Raw genomic sequence first — 17,861 nt, forward strand, 5'->3', positions numbered from 1 at the left:
GTGTGCTCCAGGGTTCTCCTCATATGCAGGTAAGAGAGTGCAATCGTGCCTTACCTGTTTGTGAAAAACCCAGGAAAGACGGTCCCAACCCCAGTGAAGCACATTCCGCCTACACGAGGACCTTTCCAAGCAATACAGATTGATTTCATTCAACTTCCGCCTTGTAGGAACTTTAAGTATGTTTTGGTAACTAGTGACATTTTCTCAGGATGGGTTGAAGCTTTTCCAGCAGTAGCATGTACAGCTAGTTTTACAGCTAAGAAAATTGTACAAGAATTCATATCCAGATATGGTATACCAAATATTATCGAATGAGATCAGGGCACACATTTCACAGGTCAGGTGTTTCAGGAGATGTTCCGACTTATGGGAATAGAGTCTAAGTTGCATTGTGTCTATCGCCCCCAAGCGGCTGGTAAGGTGGAACGCACTAATTTACAATAAAGAGTAAATTGCCAAAGGTCACTGCAGAAACGGGAATGGTGTGGGTGGATGCGCTACCCATAGTCTTGCACAGCATGAGGGTAACTCCTAAGCCTCCTCTAAATCTCTCTCCTTATGAGATCTTGTTTGGCCGTTGCCCAAACCTAATGCTAGGCCCAGAAGACGGTCATGCCACTCTACATGACTTGACTACCAAATATGTTCTTGATATGCAGAGACAGTTCAGGAAAATCCACAAGGGTGTAATAGATAGCCAGCCATCTAATGATGAGGAACAGAATTGTCATACAGTTAAGACTGGAGAATTTGTAATGGTGCGAAATTTTTTACGTTCATGTTCTCTTATAGACCGTTGGGAAGGACCCTACCAGGTATTGCTGACTACCTCAACTGCTGTCAAGGTCGCAGAAAAGCCTATCTGGATTCATGCTTCACATATCAAGAGGGTAACCGGATCTGTACCAGTCAGCTCTCTGACAGACGAAGCTAACGAGGAGGCTGACCTGACCCCAGCTCTGGAAGGGCTGTTCCAAGGAAAGTAAGCTTGGTCATGACTAGGATAAACAGGATGGAGGATGAGAGGGCCTGGCACACAGGTTTCCTCCGCCCCAAGAATAAGGAAGGGAAATGTGATTGGCGTTTTACAGAAGTAGTGGTACTTGCAGCCTGTTTAGTCTTAGCCATGTGGATGGCATATACTACATCCTTATTAGGATGATGGGAATTGGAGGAGGGCAAGAGACCCCTGGTGAGGTGGTAAGCAGGGTGGTGCAGCATCCCAAGAACGCTCCCGAATCTCTTGTGACATTTGGCCCTTATTTACCCACCAAGATATCCGGTGGGATAAGAAAAAAGAGAGAGGCAAGGGAACAGAGCCTTTGGGAAAAATGCCAAGGGTTGCCTAAAATTCCTCACTGTATATGTAAATATTGTGGTCCAAATCCTGAATTACGGTGTATAAGGTGGTGTACAGATGAGACTCCTGTATGGGGAAGGATGACCCGAGAAGCCTCCCCCATGGATAGTAAAGAGTGTTATAAAATGGCAAATGTATTCAGGTGTATATGTAGAAATTGTGGTAGAATTCCTGCACATGAATGTATCATATGGTGTTATGAAATGGATGGAGAAGGACTGTATCACACAAGCACTGAAAGCCGGGTAAAACGGGTAGCTACCCATAATGATGCAGACTTGGAATTTCCAGTTGAGAGTTATAACCCAATTGCTAGGGCCAGCGCATATGGGAGAAATACATTTGTCGAATTAGCCACTACAGCTGCTGACAGTGATTCCTTTTGTGTAGCTCCGCCCATGCATGTTGGAGCAGCCTATAAAACTTGTTTCATATGTATCCCTATATCAGTAAAGGAGCTAAATGACATTAGCATACTGGCTGATAAAAGTCTTAAATTTGAAGTTATAACTTTTGATTTGATAGGAACTACTCGTCCCCAAGAGAACGCACGAAGGTTTCATCTCACTAAATACAAATAGAGTTACAGCCCAGTATATTTGAAAAACACTGTTGGAATATTACCAGTAAAATTAGACTATCACTAGTTCTAGGTAATACTGAAAATTGCACACTGACTGTTGAAGCCAGCTATATATCTTCAGACCTGTATATGCCAAAAGGCATATTCTTTGTATGTGGTAATATAGCGTACTCTTATTTGCCTGCAAATTCTACTGGTGTATGTTATCTAGGTAGATTGACTTTTGTTGCAGCTCATTCAAATATTACCAAGACTGAAGATTTTATTAGGGATAAGAGATCTCTTTCCCCAAATTGTAGATCAGATCTGGCCTTGTTATCACCATCTCAATACATAGCTCTAGCCGCTTCTCTGGTAGGAGTTCCAGGCCTTAGCCTGTACAATACCCGAGTAATCAACAGTATTGCCTGTGGGTTAGCAAAGACAATAAATGCCACTAGTACTGCAATCGCATATATAAATGAAGAACTAAGGGAAGTTAGAGAAGGAATGCTACAAAATAGAGTGGCTATTGATTACTTATTATTAAAGGCTGGGAGTGGTTGTGAACAATTCAAGGGATTGTGTTGTTTTAATATCTCTGATAACTACAACCCAATAGAAAAGAAAATTCAGGATCTACAGAGTATACAAAAACATTTAAATCAAGGAAATGAGTGGGACCCTTTTGGATGGTTAGGACAAGGTATGTCAAGGTGGCTCACTCGTATCCTTTTTTTATATGGGTTATTTCTTTGCCTTCGCATTTATCATCTATCTAGGAGTTAGATGTGTACCAGTGATTCTACGCCGCTGTTCCAAAATAGGTAAGGCCAATAGAAAGAAAGTAGTCCAGGTGATGGCAATGAAACCTGTAACCACTTATTCTCCTGTAGATGCTTGAAATAACAGGTGTTAGTATTTAGGCACATTATGCTTTTCCCTTTTCTGCTTATTTCTTGCACGCACATGTACCCGGAACAAAGTCTAAAGGCAGTACCTCCTCTGAGACTCATGAGGATGATTAAAAGCTTTCACATCCACTGTCGCTCCTATTCGTTTACTATATCCTGAGGAAGATGGTAGGCCCCTCACCATCTCAATGACTCAGGAGTGAATCAGGCGTAGGCCCTCAGGTATAGTGCTATCTCCTATAATACTCTAATTTCCTTTTTCTATCTCACAAAGAAAGAAGAAGTATCTAAATTTTGATGATTATGGTGTTAAGTAAATTAACAACAGGGAGGACTGTTAAGGCTGGAATGAAATACCTCTGTATTGCTTGCAAAATATTCTTTTTACAAAGTGATTTTATGTGAATGCATTAAACTGTCTTGAGCTAACTATTGCAGTGACCACAAAGGTTTGGAATGGGTTAACCACATAATAAGAAGTGATTTCATTTCTATTCTGGACTATGAGTTATAAGGACACGTTGGAAGTATGAGATATGGAGATGGTAATAGAAACTTATCCCAATACCGTATTGATTAAAAGGATTAAAATGATCATGCCACCTGGAAATCAAGATGGACAATGGACCTGTTGACTAGAGACTCTTATGAACTATAATGAACTACTTTATATCCCTTAAAGTGAAGACTTAGCATTTCTCGTCACGTAGGCCAGTAATTTCCCCTGGACTTGCTTTATTTGCCCACTCCCATGAACGCCCCTTTCTATCCCCTCACCTCCTTGTCACCTCCCTGTCACACCTTCTGATAACAGATTAACAAATCATGTTTCTGTAATATGATGTATTGCAATGTAATTATGTACACCTTTTTCATTAATCATTGTTATTGGAGTGCATAAAATGTATTGTAACCTAATGACATATAGGATATCTTGTTGATAACTCAATGTGCATGGTCCACGTCCGTGCGCACAATTTTGTGACTGGTCCAGCTGAATAAATCTACCTTTGTTTCACTACAAGCTGTCTTGAAGAAGATTTTATATTATCACTGGATAGGGGGATCACTACTGGGGGCCTGCTTAAGGGGGACCACTACTGGGGGCACTTTATAAGGGGAATAATGGGGGGCTGCATAAGGGGGACCACTACTAGGGGTACTATATAAGGGGCACTACTGAGGGCCTGCATAAGAGGAATCACTACTGGGGACATTGCATACTGGGGGTACTGTATAAGGGGCACTACTGGGGGCCTACATAAGGGGGACCACTACTGGGGCACTGCATAGGGGGGACTGTATAAGGGGCACTGAATTAAGGTGCATATTGAATGGAAAGGAATGTTCAGAGTGAAGAGATAGGGATGTGTGTCATGTTGACACGCCCCATTTTTAAGTGTTCACACCCATTTTTCGACACATGCACATAGGGGGGCTCCATTTTTAAATTTGTCCTGGGCTCCATATATCCTAGTTACGCCACTGCCAGTGCAGTGACCAAGTGCTTGATCCCAGTGCCATCGTTCTGCAGTCCGGAGAGATGTATCCCCAGCAGGACACAAGTGTCTGGTGCTGGGACAGTATTTCTGTTTTCAGCACCGGTCAAGGACCAGCAGCGGCTGACATGTGGCACCGGCTGCTAGATGAGCGTAGCTCATGGACCGCCGGCCATTGAAGAAGGGTGACAATTTGAATATGAGCCAATCAAGTGGTGACAATTTTGAGTAGCTCATGGACCGCCGGCCATTGAAGAACGGTGGCAATTTGAATATGAGCCAATCAAGTGGTGACAATGTTGACAATCTGAGCCAATCACGGCGCGCTCCGGAAGCCAATAGAAAGCGGCCACAGTGAGCCAATTGTTGTAAACCGCGTCATGGCAGGATACACCCATGGCATCTAACGTCAGATGTCTCTGGGAGGAAGAGTCTATTTGGTGGAAATGGGTGAAGAGCTCCAGCGGCCGTGGAAGAGTCCAAAAGATACTGGGCTCAAAAGAGAAGAGCTCCAGCGGCTGCAGAAGATGCCAGGCTCAATAGAGAAGAGCTCTGGCGGTGCCGCTGCTGGCCAGAATGGGCCAGCGAAAGAAGCATGCGACTGAGAACTGGAGAGTACTGCAGTGGTTGGGAAGTAAAAGAGTGAATGAAGCTCCTCACTGCAGCCTCTCCCACCGGACAGGTAGACTCTCTTTGAGGCCTTACCATCATTAACCCCTCCCTAGACCACCAGGTTGTCAGGCAGTAAGCATGTAGGAGTCATCAGGCCTTAAGCCTGTGGCACAAATAGGGGGGCATTAGGCTCGTGCTCCTAAGGCTATAATTGACCCTGGGCAATAGGTCCAGGTCATATAAATAAGCGAGGTGCCAACTTCTCATCTTGCCCTGGGCGCCAAACACCATAGTTATGCCCCTGGACCTTGGTCACTGCTACCTGGGTGAAGACTGCTGTGGCAAGGGAGTTTGCCAGCTCAAGGTGAAGACTACAGGAAGCACTGAGATCGTGGGAGTCGGCCCACCTCGGGTGAAGAACACATAGTAATTGTGGATGAACTAGGCTTAGTTCAGCTGTAGACTACTTGACTGGTAAGTCTAATTGCATTCTATTTTAATTGTCAGGCATTAGGCCCGTGGCCACTGTGGGCGTTAAGCTCTAATCAGCAGGGACGCCCGTTGTTAGGCGAACAATAAGCCTGAGCCAGAGAAGGCACTAGTCCCACAAGGTATAAGGGGCATTAGGCCCTATAGGGTTCATTTGGCATCCACATCATTAACCCATTGTTAGGTGGGCAATAGGCCCTACATAGTGTCATTGATCCCCTAGAAGGTAGGCATTAGACCTGAGGCAGTAGAAGATCATTAATCCCTGTAGTATTGTTGTTCCGATTTGATAAGAATGTATTGTGGTTTGTAACCTTGTTACCCAGTGTTTGCAAATACGCGCTATAGCGCATATTTTACCCCATATCGGGGACTGTGGACTCACCTTTTTAAAGTCCCCAGGGATGCGCTGCGGCCAATCCCTGACAACTGGCTGCAGCACAGCGCGTCCCCCTGCAGTACCAGACACAACACTGTCTGTTAGAGCAGCCAATGAGAGTCAGATAGACTCTCATTGGCTGCTGCTGTAGAAAGCCGTGCTGGGATCAAGTGTCTGATCCCAGCATCGGCACAGTGTCCATGCCCGGCGCTGGGACAGTGTTTGTTCCCAGCGCCGGGAAAGCCACCGCGGCGGGTACCTGGTGGAAGGGTCCGCCTGGTCCCTTCCACCAGTGGCGGCAGGAGAAGCTTGGCTCCGGGAGCGAGCTCAGCGGATCTCGCTGCCTGGAAGCCAAGTAGCGGCGGCAGTGGTTTGGAACTGGCCGTGAGCTTTGGCTCGCGGTGCAGCAGCCAATAGGAGGCAGACGCGATGAGCCAATCGCGGTTCATCGTGTCAGCCCCGCCCACTCATGGCGTCTTGAATAGACGCTGCTGAGCGGAAACACGATCAGTCCGTCGGCGGAGGGGAGGAGTGAAGACCTCCCGAAGAGGAGAGCGGTGCGGCAACAGTTCCGGCGGCCGCGCAAGAGGCCAGAAGACGGCGATATCAAGAAGGAAGAGGCGGTGCCGCTGGCCAGGATGGGCCAGCAGCAGATGACTGAAGCTGAGGACCGAAGAGGACTGCGGGGGAGGAAAGCAAAAGAGCTCCCCCCCGCAGCCTCTTCCACCGTACCGGTAGGTGGCCTTGGGCCACCGGTCTTTTTTCACTCCTTCCTAGACCACCAGGGTTGTCGGGCACTATGCCCGTGGGATAAATTCAGGCAATAGGCCTGTGGGTCTCTAGGCGGGCACAAGGCCCTGGCAACATAGGGGGCATTAGACCCAATTGAAGGTATATGCCCCCCAAACAGGTGTGTGACTTGGGCATTAGGCCCAGGTCACTAGAGGGCCCACCTATTTGCCCTTTAGTGGCTTGGGCCTAATGCCCAGGTCACTCACACCTATTAGGGGGCAGATACCTTCATTGAACTGCACACTGCACAGGGGGATCTCTCCTGGGGGCACTGCACAGGGGGACCTCTCCTGGGGGCACTGCACAGAGGGACCGCTCCTGGGGGCACTGCACAGGTGGAAAGTCATATTACCTGAAAGATCATGGAGGCATTAAAATATGCATTTAAGGGGCTTGTGGGGATATCTAATGCTGTTGAGGGTATCAGATCTGCATTTTAGGGGCATGTGGGGATGTGTGGTGGCATGTGGGGAGGTCTGAGGCATATGGGGAGCTCTAAAGCATAAATTATGATGGGACCCAGAAATGGTCAGGTAGGACCCCATTTTTTTAAAGTGGTGGGTCCCTGGGACCCACAAATTTTGTCGCTCACCGCGATCACTGTTACCTCATCATCTCAGCTACTGCAGTCAGGCCTCCAATTAAATGGTATGCTGTAGTAAGGTACCTGTGTGTGGTTATTGTAATGCTTTGTAACTGCATTACTCCATTGTTCTGTAACAATTATTGCATTATTGGTGTAGATGTATTGCTGGGGAGCATAGGGGTAGCATGGTGAAATGGAGTGCACTACATCCACCCTGTGTTGCTGTTGGCAGGATGCTGGTGTATGTATGAGTAGTCAGGTTGGTGTGTGTGGTCAGAGGCATCACCTACCTTGGTGTCACCTGGTGCGGACTCTCTGAATCCTCCTGCGCGTCACAGGCGCGTGCTCCCTGAACGGAGCGTGGCTTTGTGGAAAGGGGCATGACCTCACCCGCAAAGCCACGCCCCTTATGTGAGCCGATCTTCGGGGCATTACCGCCTCCAGTTCTAGGCACACAGTGGGCTTTCCCAAAGTCTCTCCCTGCCTCTCCTGCGTCCTGAAGTAACGGTGACACCATCCGCCGGGGTGACACCAAAATAGCAGAGCAACTCTGCTATTTTGGTGTCACCCCATTTGGATGGTGTCACCCAGTGCAGCCTGCACCACCCCTTGTGATGCCAGTGTGAGTCGTACACACTAAAGAAAGAAGTCAGTCTATTAAAGCCGTGTAGGTGGCTGTTTTTTTGTGTTTATGTGCAGGTAGCGAGATCCGGACCATTTGTCCATTGCCCAAATTATTTATGCCAAAATCCTTGTTGGTCAAGGGAAATGACAAGTAGGTCATATGTACCTGACCACCCTCTGTGGGTTCCAAGTGTCAAATTTGTTGACCAAGGATATTAACCCCTTGCACAACCACAGCTATTTATTCAAAATGACAAAATGTGGTGCCTGTGCCTGTTTACTGCCCTATTCATGCCAAAATCCTTGTTGGTCAAGGCAAATGACAAGTGGGTCATATATAGCTGACTACCCTCTGTGGGTTTCAAGTGTAACATTTGATGACCGAAGCTAGTTAACCCCTGCACAACTACAGCTTCTTATTCAAAATGTGGTGCCCATGACATTTTTCCAGCCCTATTCATGCCAAAATCCTTGTTGGTCAAAGCAAATGGCAAGTGGGTCATATGTAACAGACCACCCTCTATGGGTTTCAATTGTAACATTTAATGACGGAAGCTAGTTAACCCCTGCACAACTACAGCTTCTTATTCAAAATAACAAAATGTGGTGCCTATGCCCGCTTTACTGCCCTATTCATGCCAAAATCCTTGTTGGTCAAGGGAAATGGCAAGTGGGTCATATGTACGTGGAGACCCGCTGTGGGTTTCAAGCGTAACAATTGATGACCGAAGCAAGTTAACCCCTGCACAACTACAGCTTCTTATTCAAAATGACAAAATGTGGTGCCTATGCCCGCTTTACTGCCCTATTCATGCCAAAATCCTTGTTGGTCAAGGCAAATGACAAGTGGGTCATATATACCAGACCACCCTCTATTGGTTTCAAGTGTAACATTTGATGACTGAAGCTAGTTAACCCCTGCACAACTACAGCTTCTTATTCAAAATGACAAAATGTGGTGCCTGTGCCCGCTTTACTCCCCTATTCATACCAAAATCATTGTTGATCAAGGGGAATGGCAAGCGGGTCATATGTACCAGACCACCCTCTGTGGGTTTCAAGTGTAACATTTGATGACCAAAGCTAGTTAACCCCTGCACAACTACAGCTTCTTATTCAAAATGACAAAATGTGGCGCCTGTGCCCGTTTTCCTGTCCTATTCTTGCCAAATTCCTTGTTAGTCAAGGGAAATGACAAGTAGGTCATATGTACCTGACCACCCTCTGTGGGTTCCAAGTGACAAATTTGGTGACCAAGAATATTAACCACTTGCACAACCACAGCTACTTATTCAAAATGAGATAATCTGGTGCCTGTGCCCGTTTTACTGCCCTATTCATGCCAAAATCATTGTTGGTCAAGGCAAATGTCAAGTGGATCATATGTACCAGACCACCCTCTGTGGGTTTCAAGTGTAACATTTGATGACCGAAGCTAGTTAACCCTTGCACAACTACAGCTTCATATTCAAAATGACAAAATGTGGTGCCTATGCCCATTTTCCTGCCCTATTCATGCCAAAATCCTTGATGGTCAAGGCAGATGAAAAGTGGGTCATATATACATGACCAGCCTCTGTGGGTTTCAAGTGTAACATTTGATGACCGAAGCTAGTTAACCCCTGCACAACTATAGCTTCTTATTCAAAATGTGGTGTCCATGCCCGTTTTCCTGCCCTATTCATGCCAAAATCCTTGTTGGTCAAGGCAAATGGCAAGTGGGTCATATGTACCAGACGACCCTCTATGGGTTTCAATTGTAACATTTAATGACGGAAGCTAGTTAACCCCTGCACAATTACAGCTTCTTATTCAAAATGAGATAATCTGGTGCCTGTGCACGCTTTACTGCCCTATTCATGCCCAAATCCTTGTTGGTCAAGGCAAATGACAAGTGGGTCATATGTATGTGAAGACCCGCTGTGGGTTTCAAGTGTAACATTTGATGACCGAAGCTAGTTAACCCCTGCACAACTACAGCTTCTTATTCAAAATGACAAAATGTGGTGCCTATGTCCGTTTTCCTGCCCTATTCATGCCAAAATCCTTGTTGGTCAAGGCAAATGACAAGTGGGTCATATGTACCAGACCACCCTCTGGGTTTCAAGTGTAATATTTGATGACCGAAGCTAGTTAACTCCTGCACAACTGCAGCTTCTTATTCAAAATGACAAAATGTGGTGTCTATGCCCGCTTTACTGCCCTATTCATGCCAAAATCCTTCTTGGTCAAGGGTAATGGCAAGTGGGTCATGTGTATGTGAAGACCCACTGTGGGTTTCAAGTGTAACATTTGATGACCGAAGCTAGTTAGCTCCTGCACAACTACAGCTTCTTATTCAAAATGAAAAAATGTGGGGCCTATGCCCGTTTACTGCCCTATTCATGCCAAAATCCTTGTTGGTCAAGGCAAATGACAAGTGGGTGATATATACCTGACCACCCTCTATAGGTTTCAAGTGTAACATTTGATGAAGGAAGCTAGTTAACCCCTGTACAACTACAGCTTCTTATTTAAAATGACAAAATGTGGTGCCTATGCCCGCTTTACTGCCCTATTCATGACAAAATTCTTGTTGGTCAAGGGAAATGGCAAGTGGGTCATATGTACGTAAAGACCCCCTGTGAGTTTCAAGTGTAACATTTGATGACCGAAGCTAGTTAACCCCTGCACAACTACAGCTTCTTATTCAAAATGACAAAATGTGGTGCCTATGCCCGCTTTACTGCCCTATTCATGCCAAAATCCTTGTTGGTCAAGGCAAGTGACAAGTCAGTCATATGTAAGTGACTACCCTCTGTGGATTTCGACTGTAACATTTGATGACCGAAGCTAGTTAACTCCTGCACAACTACAGCTTCTTATTCAAAATGACAAAATGTGGTGCCCATGCCCGTTTTCCTGCCCTATTCATGCCAAAATCCTTGTTGGTCAAGGCAAATGACAAGTCAGTCATATGTACCAGACCACCCTCTATGGGTTTCAAGTGTAACATTTGATGACCGAAGCTAGTTAACTCCTGCACAACTACAGCTTCTTATTCAAAATGACAAAATGTGGTGCCTGTGCCCAATTTACTGCCCTATTCATGCTAAACTCCTTGTTGGTCAAGGGAAATGGCAAATGGGTCATATGTACCAGACCACCCTCTATTGGTTTCAAGTGTAACATTTGAAGACCAAAGCTATTTAACCCCTGCACAACTACAGCTTCTTATTCAAAATGACAAAATGTGGTGCCTGTGCCCGTTTTACTGCCCTATTCATGCCAGAATCCTTGTTGGTTAAGGGAAATGGCAAGTGGGGCATATGTATGTGAAGACCCCCTGCTGGTTTCAAGTGTAACATTTGATGACCGAAGCTAGTTAACCCCTGCACAACTACTGCTTCTTATTCAAATTTACAAAATGTGGTACCCATGCACGATTTCCTGCCCTATTCATGCCCAAATCCTTGTTGGTCAAGGCAAATGACAAGTGGGTCATATGTACCAGGCCACCCTCTATGGGTTTCAATTGTAACATTTAATGACGGAAGCTAGTTAACCCCTGCACAACTACAGATTCTCATTCAAAATGACAAAATGTGGTGCCTGTGCCCGCTTTACTGCCCTATTCATGCCAAAATCCTTGTTGGTCAAAGGAAATGGCAAGTGGGTTATATGTACCAGACCACCCTCTATGGGTTTCAAGTGTAACATTTGATGACCGAAGCTAGTTAACCCCTGCACAACTACAGCTTCTTATTCAAAATGACAAAATGTGGTGCCCATGTCCGTTTTACTGCCCTATTCATGCCACAATCCTTGTTCATCAAGGCAAATGAAAAGTGCGTCATATGTACCAGACCACCCTCTGTGGGTTTCAAGTGTAACATTTGATGACCGAAGCTCTTTAACCCCTGCACAACTACAGCTTCTTATTCAAAATGACAAAATGTGGTGCCTATACCCGTTTTACTGCCCTATTCATACCAAAATCCTAGTTTGTCAAGGCAAAAGACAAGAGGGTCATATGTACCAGACCACCCTCTGTATGTTTCAAGTGTAACATTTCATGACCGAAGCTGGTTAACTCCTGCACAACTACAGCTTCGTATTCAAAATGACAAAATGTGGTGCCTGTGCCCGCTTTACTGCCCTATTCATGCCAAAATCCATCTTGGTCAAGGGAAATGGCAAGTGGGTCATGTGTATGTGAAGACCCCCTGTGGGTTTCAAGTGTAACATTTGATGACCGATGCTAGTTAACTCCTGCACAACTTATTCAAAATTACAAAATGTGGTGCCTGTGCCCGGTTAACTGCCCTATTCATGCCAGAATCCTTGTTGGTCAAGGCAAATGACAAGTGGGTCATATGTACCAGACCACCCTCTGTTGGTTTCAAGTGTAACATTTGATGACCGAAGCTCTTTAACCCCTGCACAACTACAGCTTCTTATTCAAAATGACAAAATGTGGTGCCTATACCCGTTTTACTGCCCTATTCATACCAAAATCCTAGTTTGTCAAGGCAAAAGACAAGAGGGTCATATGTACCAGACCACCCTCTGTATGTTTCAAGTGTAACATTTCATGACCGAAGCTAGTTAACTCCTGCACAACTACAGCTTCGTATTCAAAATGACAAAATATGGTGCCTATACCCGCTTTACTGCCCTATTCATGGCAAAATCCTTGTTGGTCAAGGGAAATGGCAAGTGGGTCATATGTATGTGAAGACCCCCTGTAGGTTTCAAGTGTAACATTTGATGACCGAAGCTAGTTAACCCCTGCACAACTACAGCTTCTTATTCAAAATGACAAAATGTGGTGCCTATGCCCGTTTACTGCCCTATTCTTGCCAAAATCCTTGTTGGTCAAGGGAAATGGCAAGTGGGTCATATGTATGTGAAGACCCCCTGTAGGTTTCAAGTGTAAGATTTGATGACCGAAACTAGTTAGCTCCTGCACAACTACAGCTTCTTATTCAAATTTACAAAATGTGCCCATGCCCGTTTTCCTGCCCTATTCATGCCCAAATCCTTGTTGGTCAAGGCAAATGACAATTGGGCCATATATACCTGACCACCCTCTATGGGTTTCAAATGTAACATTTGATGATGGAACCTAGTTAACCCCTGCACAACTACAGTTTCCTATTTAAAATGACAAAATGTGGTGCCTGTGCCTGCTTTACTGCCCTGCACAACTACAGCTTCTTATTCAAATTTACAAAATGTGGTGCCTATGCCCGCTTTACTGCCCTATTCATGCCAAAATCCTTGCTGGTCAAGGCAAGTGGCAAGTCAGTCATATGTAAGTGACTATCCTCTGTGGATTTCGAGTGTAACATTTGATGACCGAAGCTAGTTAACCCCTGCACAACTACAGCTTCTTATTCAAAATGACAAAATTCTTGTTGGTCAAGGGAAATGGCAAGTGGGTCATATGTACGTGAAGACCCCTGTGGGTTTCAAGTGTAACATTTGATGACCGAACCTAGTTAACCCCTGCACAACTATAGCTTCTTATTCAAAATGACAAAATGTGGTGCCTATGCCCGCTTTACTGCCCTATTCATGCCAAAATACTTATTGGTCATGGCAAGTGACAAGTCAGTCATATGTAAGTGACTACCCTCTGTGGATTTCGAGTGTAACATTTGATGACCGAAGCTAGTTAACCCTTGCACAACTACAGCTTCTTATTCAAAATGACAAAATGTGGTGCCCATGGCCGTTTTCCTGCCCTATTCATACCAAAATCCTTGTTGGTCAAGGCAAATGACAAGTGGGTCATATGTACCAGACCACCCTCTATGGGTTTCAAGTGTAACATTTGATGACCGAAGCTAGTTAACTCCTGCACAACTACAGCTTCTTATTCAAAATGACAAAATGTGGTGCCTGTGCCCGCTTTACTGCCCTATTCATGCCAAAATCCTTGTTGGTCAAGGCAAATGACAAGTGGGTCATATGTACCAGACCACCCTCTATGGGTTTCAAGTGTAACATTTGATGACCGAAGCTATTTAACCCTTGCACAACTACAGCTTCTTATTCAAAATGACAAAATGTGGTGCCTGTGCCCGTTTTACTGCCCTATTCATGCCAGAATCCTTGTTGGTTAAGGGAAATGGCAAGTGGGGCATATGTATGTGAAGTCCCCCTGCTGGTTTCAAGTGTAACATTTGATGACCGAAGCTAGTTAACCCCTGCACAACTACTGCTTCTTATTCAAATTTACAAAATGTGGTACCCATGCACGTTTTCCTGCCCTATTCATGCCCAAATCCTTGTTGGTCAAGGCAAATGACAAGTGGGTCATATGTACCAGGCCACCCTCTATGGGTTTCAATTGTAACATTTAATGACGGAAGCTAGTTAACCTCTGCACAACTACAGCTTCTTATTCAAAATGACAAAATGTGGTGCCTGTGCCAGCTTTACTGCCCTATTCATGCCAAAATCCTTGTTGGTCAACGGAAATGGCAAATGGGTCATATGTACCAGACCACCCTCTATTGGTTTCAAGTGTAACATTTGATGACCAAAGCTATTTAACCCCTGCACAACTACAGCTTCTTATTCAAAATGACAAAATGTGGTGCCTGTGCCCGTTTTACTGCCCTATTCATGCCAGAATCCTTGTTGGTTAAGGGAAATGGCAAGTGGGGCATATGTATGTGAAGACCCCCTGTGGGTTTCAAGTGTAACATTTGATGACCGAAGCTAGTTAACCACTGCACATCTACTGCTTCTTATTCAAATTTACAAAATGTGGTGCCCATGCTCGTTTTCCTTCCCTATTCATGCCCAAATCCTTGTTGGTCAAGGCAAATGACAAGAGGGTCATATGTACCAGACCACCCTCTATGGGTTTCAATTGTAACATTTAATGACGGAAGCTAGTTAACCCCTGCACAACTACTGCTTCTTATTCAAATTTACAAAATGTGCCCATGCCCGTTTTCCTGCCCTATTCATGCCCAAATCCTTGTTGGTCAAGGCAAATGACAAGTGGGTCATATGTACCAGACCACCCTCTGTGGGTTTCAAGTGTAACATTTGATGACCGAAGCTAGTTAACCCCTGCACAACTACAGCTTCTTATTCAAAATGACAAAATGTGGTGCCCATGTCCGTGTTCTTGCCCTATTCATGCCTAAATCCTTGTTGGTCAAGGCAAAAGACATGTGGGTCATATGTACCAGACCAACCTCTGTGGGTTTCAAGTGTAACATTTGATGACCGAAGCTAGTTAACTCCTGCACAACTACAGCTTCTTATTCAAAATGACAAAATGTGGAGCCTATGCCCGCTTCACTGCCCTATTTATGCCAAAATCCTTGTTGGTCAAGGGAAATGGCAAGTGGGTCATGTGTATGTGAAGACCCCCTGTCGGTTTCAAGTGTAAAATTTGATGAACGATGCTAGTTAACTCCTGCACAACTTATTCAAAATGACAAAATGTGGTGCCTGTGCCCAGTTAACTGCCCTATTCATTCCAGAATCCTTGTTGGTCAAGGCAAATGACAAGTGGGTCATATGTACCAGACCACCCTCTATGGGTTTCAAGTGTAACATTTGATGACCGATGCTAGTTAACCCCTGCACAACTACAGCTTATTCAAAATGACAAAATGTGGTGCCTGTGCCCCATTTACTTCCCTATTCATGCCAAGATCCTTGTTGGTGTAGGGAAATGGCATGTGGGTCATATGTACCAGACCACCCTCTGTGGGTTTCAAGAGTAACATTTGATGACTGAAGCTAGTTAACTCCTGCACAACTACAGCTTCTTATTCAAATTTACACAATGTGGTGCCTATGCCCGCTTTACTTCCCTATTCATGCCACAATCCTTGTAGGTCAAGGCAAGTGGCAAGTCAATAATATGTAAGTGACTACCCTTTGTGGATTTCGAGTGTAACATTTGATGACCGAAGCTAGTTAACCATTGCACAACTACAGCTTCTTATTCAAAATGACAAAATTCTTGTTGGTCAAGGGAAATGGCAAGTGGGTCATATGTACGTGAAGACCCCCTGTGGGTTTCAAGTGTAACATTTGATGACCAAAGCTAGTTAACCCCTGCACAACTACTGCTTCTTATTCAAAATGACAAAATGTGGTGCCTATGCCCGCTTTATTGCCAAATTCATGCCCAAAATCCTTGTTGGTCAAGGCAAGTGACAAGTCAGTCATATGTAAGTGACTACACTCTGTGGATTTCGAGTGTAACATTTGATGACCGAAGCTAGTTAACCCCTGCACAACTACTGCTTCTTATTCAAAATGACAAAATGTGGTGCCCATGCCCGTGTTCCTGCCCTATTCATGCCAAAATCCTTGTTGGTCAAGGCAAATGACAAGTGGGTCATATGTACCAGGCCACCCTCTATGGGTTTCAATTGTAACATTTAATGACGGAAGCTAGTTAACCCCTGCACAACTACAGATTCTCATTCAAAATGACAAAATGTGGTGCCTGTGCCCGCTTTACTGCCCTATTCATGCCAAAATCCTTGTTGGTCAAAGGAAATGGCAAGTGGGTTATATGTACCAGACCACCCTCTATGGGTTTCAAGTGTAACATTTGATGACCGAAGCTAGTTAACCCCTGCACAACTACAGCTTCTTATTCAAAATGACAAAATGTGGTGCCCATGTCCGTTTTACTGCCCTATTCATGCCACAATCCTTGTTCATCAAGGCAAATGAAAAGTGCGTCATATGTACCAGACCACCCTCTGTGGGTTTCAAGTGTAACATTTGATGACCGAAGCTAGTTAACTCCTGCACAACAGCAGCTTCTTATTCAAAATGACAAAATGTGGTGCCTATGCCCGCTTTACTGCCCTATTCATGCCAAAATCCATCTTGGTCAAGGGAAATGGCAAGTGGGTCATGTGTATGTGAAGACCCCCTGTGGGTTTCAAGTGTAACATTTGATGACCGATGCTAGTTAACTCCTGCACAACTTATTCAAAATGACAAAATGTGGTGCCTGTGCCCGGTTAACTGCCCTATTCATGCCAGAATCCTTGTTGGTCAAGGCAAATGACAAGTGGGTCATATGTACCAGACCACCCTCTGTTGGTTTCAAGTGTAACATTTGATGACCGAAGCTCTTTAACCCCTGCACAACTACAGCTTCTTATTCAAAATGACAAAATGTGGTGCCTATACCCGCTTTACTGCCCTATTCATGGCAAAATCCTTGTTGGTCAAGGGAAATGGCAAGTGGGTCATATGTATGTGAAGACCCCCTGTAGGTTTCAAGTGTAACATTTGATGACCGAAGCTAGTTAACCCCTGCACAACTACAGCTTCTTATTCAAAATGACAAAATGTGGTGCCTATGCCCGTTTACTGCCCTATTCTTGCCAAAATCCTTGTTGGTCAAGGGAAATGGCAAGTGGGTCATATGTATGTGAAGACCCCCTGTAGGTTTCAAGTGTAAGATTTGATGACCGAAACTAGTTAGCTCCTGCACAACTACAGCTTCTTATTCAAATTTACAAAATGTGCCCATGCCCGTTTTCCTGCCCTATTCATGCCCAAATCCTTGTTGGTCAAGGCAAATGACAATTGGGCCATATATACCTGACCACCCTCTATGGGTTTCAAATGTAACATTTGATGATGGAACCTAGTTAACCCCTGCACAACTACAGTTTCCTATTTAAAATGACAAAATGTGGTGCCTGTGCCCGCTTTACTGCCCTATTCATGCCAAAATCCTTGCTGGTCAAGGCAAGTGGCAAGTCAGTCATATGTAAGTGACTATCCTCTGTGGATTTCGAGTGTAACATTTGATGACCGAAGCTAGTTAACCCCTGCACAACTACAGCTTCTTATTCAAAATGACAAAATTCTTGTTGGTCAAGGGAAATGGCAAGTGGGTCATATGTACGTGAAGACCCCTGTGGGTTTCAAGTGTAACATTTGATGACCGAACCTAGTTAACCCCTGCACAACTATAGCTTCTTATTCAAAATGACAAAATGTGGTGCCTATGCCCGCTTTACTGCCCTATTCATGCCAAAATACTTATTGGTC

This window comes from Taudactylus pleione, unplaced genomic scaffold (genome assembly GCF_031769625.1).
Source record: "Taudactylus pleione unplaced genomic scaffold, aTauple2 ptg001041l, whole genome shotgun sequence".
In the NCBI taxonomy this organism is placed as follows: domain Eukaryota; kingdom Metazoa; phylum Chordata; class Amphibia; order Anura; family Myobatrachidae; genus Taudactylus; species Taudactylus pleione.